Here is an 8215-nt window from a genome sequence, read left to right as displayed (position 1 = left end):
CATCTCGTGTGACTGGAGGTCTTTGGACTGCGGGAAGAAAACTGCAGGGGGGGCTTCCTGCAGGGAAAGGGGAGGGGGTGCCAAGGGGTCCTCACTCCACCGCCCCACCCTCAGATCGAGCCTTGGGGTTCAATCCTTGCCAGTCGGCTGGGGGGACCTGGAACCTCTCATCGCTTGCAGAGGAAGATGGACAGCGACCTGAGAGCAAAGCTTTTGCGTTGGTGGTGAGCTGCAAGGTGGCCGAGGATGTGCCACCATGGTAGCCGGCTCACCGTGGCCTCTCCCTGCCTGACGTTTCTCAGGACGGGGAGCTCCTCCCTCCTGGGGGTGCCCCCATCTTCCCCAGCACCTGTGAGAAGCAGCTGCCGGTTTCACTGATGGTGGGGGAGACCCCCGTTGTCTGAATCACCAGTTTGGTCAAGAGAGGCTGTGCTGAGTCCTGCAAAACACGGTGGCTCCTTGGAAGCCCCGTCTTGGTCTCTGGGTGGGGCTGTGCCCGCTCGGATGGAGCCAGCCCACCCTCGGGGTCTTCCCCTGGGCTCCGGCCAGGGGCAGCCATGGCCAGGAGGTCCTGAAGCTGGGTGGGCTGCGTACCAGCAGCGTCCCCCATAGGAGCAGGTGGGCTGCTGGCTGTGCCACCTCACTCATGTGCCGGCTTCTGCCCTTCGCTCACGCTAGCAGTTGCTAGAAGGTGAGTCCCGATGCCAGGGGGTGCCAAAGGCAGCAGGTCATTGCCAGCAGGCAGGCGCCCAACGGCTGCTTCAGTTCCCACGTCCAAGGGACCTCGGCCAGCAGCTTTTGGCGGGGGGGGGATGAAATCGAGGGAGGGAGCCCACAAGAGGGTGACCAGACTCCGGTCTTAATCCCTGGAGATGCCATTTAGATTAACATGCCTTATCTGGGTGTTGCTGCTTCAGTTCTGAAACTTTAGGGAGGTGACCAAGATTTAATTTTTTTTTTCAAAAAGTTAGTTTTGCCTGATTTTACGACCTTTTTTTGCCACAGTCATAAAGTGAATCATTACAGTGGATGCTAGTAACACGGTTGTTAAACGAATCTGGCTTTCCCAGTGACACGGCTGGTCAGAAGGCCACAAAAGAGGATCACGTGACCCCGGGACACTGCAACGGTCCCAAGTACGAGTCAGTTGCCAAGCGTCCGAATTTTGATCCCCTGATCACGGGGACGCTGCGAAGGTCGTCACTCTGAAAAACAGGTCACTTTTTTCAGTGGCATCGTAACTTTGAACGGTCACTAAATGGACTTTATTATTTCGCTGCTTGCTTCCCACATTACTAAGAACAAAGAGAGAGACTTATTCCGGTTCTGACTGGCAAGTGGGGGCTCGGGTTTCTTGCGGGCTCTGTGCCCTTGGAAGGCGACCCAGGCGTGCCCTTCCTGGCTGAGCATTCTGGGCATTGTAGGATGTGGACGGAGGGGGCCTCGGCAGTCTCCTAGCGCAACCCCCTGCTTGAGGCAGGAAGCCTTATAAGCGTAGAAGGTCCTGGGTTGAAAGCGGCTGCAACGGGGCCAGGGAGCCTTGGGGAAGAGCTGAGGCCTGTGGCTGGAGCCACGGAGGCAGAGCGGTGTACCCGAGGACACTCCGTGGCCAGCGGTCCAAAACGATCCCGATGAACCTGGCCGCCCTTTCACGCACTGGGGGGGGGTTCCATGGGGGTCTCCCAAAGTTATCCAACACCCCCTTCCCCCGGCCAGCATTATTTTCCTTGGCTTCCTCCCACTGGTCTCCCAAGGCCTTTTCTGAGCCAAGAAACCCCCCACCCCTGAGGAGCCTCCCTAGCCCCCAAAACAGGTGTGATGGGTATGTTTGCTGCCTCGAGCTATTTGTAAAAACAATAAAGACAGGCTACAAATAAATAATAAGACGGCAACAGACAGCAAGTGCCGCCTATGCAAAGAAGCTGGAGAAACAGTGGACCACCTGGTAAGCTTCTGCAAGAAGATTGCCCAGACTGACCACAAGCAGCAGCATGGCAAAGTAGCAACAATGGTGCATTGGAAGATCTGCAAGAAATATCATGTGCCTGCAAGCAAGAACTGGTGGGACCATAGAATAAAGTCATAGAAAATGAAGAAGCTAAATTGCTCTGGGACTTCAGAATTCTGACAGACAGGCACCTGCCACATAACACCCCGGATTTAATAGTTGTCGATAAGGAAAACAAAAAAGTCGGGGTAGTGGATGTGGCAGGGGCTGGAGGCAGCAGGACAGAAGAAAATGAACCGGAGAAGATAACAAAATAAAAAGACCTGCAAATAGACAGTAAAAGAAAATAAGGGCAGTCCTAATAGTCCTAGGCGCCTTGGGTGCAATCCAGGGCTGGGTTCTACTTGCCTTTACTACCGGTTCGCAGGAGGGCCACATGCGCAGAAGCGTTTTGATGACATCGGGGTCAGTGGGCGGAGCCTCCCGCCGGTTTTACTACTGGTTCTACAGAACCAGTGCGAACCGGGGGCAACCCACCACTGGTGCAATCCCAAAAAAACCGAAGCACCACTTGAACACCCTCATTGGCATTGACAAAACCACCATCCGTCAATTGCAAAAGGCAGCTTCCCTCGGAACAGCTTCCATCCTACAACGATATCCGTGACACTGTCAAACACCCACATCTGCCTATCCCAGGTCCTTGGGAAGGATTCAATAGGCAGACAAAAATGCCAAATCCAGACTGAACATCTGGCTGACTATGCAACGAATCATAATACCTTCAATGAGTGATAGAGAGAACATGCTAAGCAAAGTATGGGATGGAACATGTGATTGCACCAGCAGTAAGTAAACCCAGGAAGTGGCAAGTTACCAATGAGTGAAATTGTAACTTTGTGCAAACATTATCAAAGTAATGAAGTATTTGGGCTGGTTCTTTGTGCTGGAACGTCCAGCTGAGGTTCCCCTGGGCTTCAGCACAGAGATAAACTGTTTGAATTCCCCTTTTCTTGATTCAGGCATGAATAGCAATTTCCCCGTCATGCAAAGTTGAATTCAAATCTTTATTGTCAGTGCACAACATATGCACAATGAGATTGGTTGAGATTGGTGAACAAACTCCTTAGGCTTGGCCTTGGCCACCGCCAGTGGGATATGCACAGGGAGTCAGAATACAGCTGGAAGGGACCCTGGAGATCTTCTAGTCCAACCCCCTGCTCAAGGCAGGAGACCTTTTTTCTAGCTAGACCACAACCTACATCTTGGTAAGTTAGAAAAAAATGGGATAGATAGCATCACCACCAGTTGGATTCATAACTGGCTGATAAACCATACTCAACGAGTTCTCATTAATGGGTCTAAGTCTACATGGAGGGAAGTAAACAGTGGGGTACCACAAGGTTCTGTCTTAGGCCCAGGACTCTTCAATAGCTTCCTAAACAACTTAGATGAGGGAATAGAAGGGGAACTCACGAAATTTGCAGATGATAATAAGCTGGCAGGAATAGGGTTTTTTTTTTAAGTTTTTTTCATTAGTAGTTCAAAATTAAAAATATTGGTCATAGATATGACATCACTGGTCCCAAGCATCTTCCAACACTTCAAATTAATACATAATATACTAATGATAATAATATATTCCTTACACCTTATACGTTATTTAAACATAGTATAATAGCAATTTATACCTGATTCCTATACAATTGTACATATCTATACCTACATATACCTATCTATACAATTCACATACATTTATCTATAATAATATATATAATTCTAGTCTAACACTACACATTTGTCTCGGTTATTCTCCTTTTATCTAACCATTCATAGAATTTTGCCCAGATTTTATAGTCCAATGTTTCACTTTTATCCTTGAGTTCCAAGGTGAGTCTATCCATTTCTGAGCAGTTGAAAATTTTTAGTAGTATTTCCTCTTCAGTTGGGGTATCTTTCTCTTTCCACTTCTGCGCAAAGGCTATCCGTGCCACTGTAAGTATATGCAGTAGTAGATAATATATGTTTTTCTTGTATTTGCCCTCTGTCATTCCCAAAAGGAAAAATTCCGGTTTGACTTCTGTGTTTATTAAAAAATTTCTTCCAACCAACTCTTTTATCAGATTCCAATATTTTTTTGCCTTTGGGCATTCCCACCACATATGATAGAAGTTCCCTAGAGCCACCTCGCACTTCCAACATGCTGAAGAATTTCCCTTATTGATTTGTGCTAATCTTGGGGGGGGGGTGCCACCTATAAAGCATTTTATATAAAATTTCCTTATAGATTTTATTTTATTTTTATTTGTAAAGTATATTTTTTTAAAAAAATTCCTTATATGAAGTTGCTAATGTAATTTTTAATTTTTTTCCCAGAGAGTCTGCCAATTGTCCAAATCAATACTGTGCCCAAAATATTTACTCCAAATTATCGTTTCTTTGATTTGTTCCTCAATCATGTCTTGTTCCAATAAATAGCAATATAATTTAGTTAGTTAGTTAGTTAGTTAGTTAGTTAGTTAGTTAGTTTATTATATTTGTATACCGCCCTTCTCCTGAGGGACTCAGGGCGGTGAACAGCCATGGTAAAAACAATGTACAACAAAAATTAAAAGCTTATTAAAATAATTCAATCATTCGGCCAAATTTAAAACATCCAACTAAGATCATTTTAAAATCCCTATCAAAACCCAATTTAAAAAACCTTTATCCTGTCAATCCAGCTTGCTGGAATAATAGGGTCTTCAGAGCGTGACGGAAGGCACGGAGGTCGGGGATCCTTCGTATGTTCGGGGGCAGCTCATTCCATAGGGCCGGGGCCCCCACAGAGAAGGCTCTCCCCCTGCGGGTCGCCAGCCTACACTGTTTGGCTGACGGCACCCTGAGGAGGCCCTGTCTGTGGGAGCGTATTGGTCGGTGGGAGGCAATCGGTGGCAGAATGCGGTCCTGTAGATAACCAGGTCCTAAGCCATGGAGCGCTTTAAAGGTGGTAACCAACACCTTGAAGCGCACCCAGAAGACCACCGGGAGCCAGTGCAGCTCGCGCAAGATGGGTGTTACATGGGAGCGACGAGTCGCCCCCATTATTACTCGCGCGGCTGCATTCTGGATCAGCTGGAGCCTCCGGGTGCTCCTCAAGGGGAGCACCCGGAGGTCTTATGGTCTTACTCTCCCTGCTTAATAAAATCTAATTGTGATAATTCTTACAGACCTATTGATGGCAGGAATAGTTAACACTCCAGAAGATAGGCTCAAGATCCAGATGGATCTTGACAGATGAACACTGGGCCTATCTAACAAAATGAAATTCAATGTAGAGAAAAGTAAAGTCTTACACTTAGGCAAGAAAAAACAAAAGTACAAATATAGACTGGGTGAAACCAGGCGGAAAAGACGCCTGGAGAGCGATTGGAGGACAAGCCGATCTGAATCTGACCGAACACAGGTGAGATCTTATATTAAGACCTACCTAGTGGCGATAAGAGCGGCGAAGTCTAGCTACTTCTCCGCTCTTATTGCATCTGCAGAGAACCGCCCAGCTGCGCTGTTTAGGGTGACCCGCTTCCTACTTCAGGTGGGGGCACGGGAAGATCCCTTAAAGGGTCGAGCTGAGGATTTTGTACAATTCCTGCATGATAAAGTCGCTCAGATTCGGGAAGGCCTGGACTCCGATTGGGTAGATCCAGGGGAGGAGACGGGGGCAGGTCTTGAGAGCGTTATCTGGGAAGAGTTTGACTCTGTGGCTCCTGAGGACGTGGACAGGATTCTGGGCAAGCTTAACGCTGCCACATGTTTATTGGACCCGTGTCCCTCCTGGTTGGTACTGGCCTCCCAGGAGGTTACACGAGGCTGGCTCCAGGGGATTATAAATGCTTCTCTGAGTGAGGGTGTCTTTCCCGCCGCCTTGAAAGAGGCGGTTGTGAAGCCCCTCCTCAAGAAGCCTTCCCTGGACCCGGCTATATTATCAAATTATCGTCCAGTCTCCAATCTTCGCTTTGTTGCGAAGGTTGTTGAGAATGTGGTGGCGCGACAACTACCCCGATACCTGGATGAAGTTGTCTATCTGGATCCGTTCCAGTCGGGCTTCAGGTCACGATACAGCACAGAAATGGCATTGGTGGATGATCTCTGGAGGGCTCGGGACAGAGGTTGCTCCTCTATCCTGGTCCTATTAGATCTCTCAGCGGCTTTTGATACCATCGACCATGGTATCTTACTGCACTGGCTGGAGGGGTTAGGAATAGGGGGCACCGTGCTTCGGTGTTTCTCCTCCTTCCTCTCTGACCGTTCGCAATTTGTGTTGGCAGGGGGGCAGAGGTCGACCTTGAGGCACCTTATTTGTGGGGTGCCGCAAGGGTCAGTCCTCTCACTCCTTCTGTTCAACATTTATGTAAAACCGCTAGGCGAGATCATCCGTGGTTTTGGGGTGAATGTTCATCAGTATGCTGATGACACACAGCTATACATCTCCACCCCAGACCACCCCAATGATGCCCTTGCTGTGATGTCCCGTTGTCTGGAGGCCGTGCGGATCTGGATGGGGAGAAACAAGCTCAGACTCAACCCCTCCAAGACCGAGTGCTGTGGCTTCCGGCGTCCCGGTATAGTCAGCTAGTACCATCACTGACAATAGGGGATGAGATCTTGCTCCCCACAGAGAGGGCCCGCAACTTGGGTGTCCTCCTGGATTCACGGCTATCTTTAGAAGATCATTTGACGGCCGTGGCCAGGGGTGCCTTTTATCAGGTTCGCCTGATCCGCCAGTTGCGTCCCTTTCTGGATCGGGACGCCTTGCGCACGGTCACTCATGCCCTAGTTACCTCCCGTATGGACTACTGTAATGCTCTCTACATGGGGCTCCCCTTGAAAAGCACCCGGAGGCTCCAACTGGTCCAGAACGTCGTTCGTAGTTCGTCCTCACAGGGAGGGACTACTCAGGGTACTGTCAGTCAAATTATGTCGACTGGCGACTCCCAGGGGGAGGGCCTTCTCTGTGAGGGCTCCAACCCTTTGGAATGAACTGCCCCCGGAGATACGGAATATCCCTGATCTCCGTGCTTTCCGCCGTGCCCTCAAGACCCTGATGTTCCAACAGGCGGGGCTAAACATACAAACATGTGAATGATTTTTTAAATGTTATCTAATTCTGGGTTTTATTTAATTGACCAAACTAAGTAATAATTTTAATTAGCAATTTTATGATGTTTGTGTGTGTATATTTTTCTTGACTGTACACTACCTTGAGTCCTACGGGAGAAAGGCGGTATAGAAATATAATAAATAAATAAATTAATTAATTAATAGCAGTGACTGTGAGAGGGATCTTCGAGTCTTAGTGGACAATCAGCTAAATATGAGCCAGCCGTATGCAGCAGCAGCTGCTGCTAAAAAAGCCAATGCAATCCTAAATTGCATCAACAGAGGGATACAATCAAGATCAAGGGAGGTACTAATACCACTCTATAAAGCCTTAGTAAAGCCACGCCTAGAATACCACATCAAGTTTTGGTCCCCACACTATAAAAAAGATGTTGAGAGTCTGGAAAGAGTGCAGAGAAGAGCAACCAAGATGATGAGGGGACTGGAGGCTAAAACATATGAAGGAACGGTTGCAGGAACTGGGCATGGCTGGTCTAGTGAAGAGAAGGACCAGGGGGGACAGGAGAGCATCTCCCAATATTTGAAGGGCTGCCACAGAGAGGAGGAAGGGGGTCCAGCTGTTTTCCAAAGCACCCGAAGGCCAGACAAGGAATAATGGATGGAAATGGAACAAGGAGAGATTCCACCTGGAAATAAGGAGAAATTTTCTGAGAGGGAGAACCATCAACCTTCGGAAGTTGTGGGAGCTTCATCACTGGAGGCTTTCAAGAAGAGACTGGACTGCCATCAGTCAGAAATGATTTAGGGTCTCCCGCTTGGGTGGGGGGGGTTGGGCTAGATGGCCTCCAAGGTCCCTTCCAATGCTGTTCAATCTGTTAAATCCCAGCCTAGACCATTTCAGACAAGCGGCTGTCACGCCCAACCTCTGGATGGGGCTGGACGGGTAGAGAAGATTCCTGGGAAAGGGCTTTTTATCTGGTTTTCTCCCTTCATTCTCCTACATTTGCCTTCATGCCTTTTCTTTCTTTTCTTTTCCTGGTTGTGTTAAAGCAGCTTTTCTCAAACTTTAAGGAGGTTGGACTTCAACTCGCCCAGCATGATAGGCAGGCGTTCAAAGGCAGGCGGAACCAACCGGGATCGGCCTCCGTCTGGAAGACCCGCCCACCA

This window comes from Pantherophis guttatus, chromosome 2 (assembly GCF_059756535.1).
Source record: "Pantherophis guttatus breed Tessera chromosome 2, ASM5975653v1, whole genome shotgun sequence".
In the NCBI taxonomy this organism is placed as follows: Eukaryota; Metazoa; Chordata; class Lepidosauria; order Squamata; family Colubridae; genus Pantherophis; species Pantherophis guttatus.
This window is presented reverse-complemented; position numbering follows the sequence as displayed.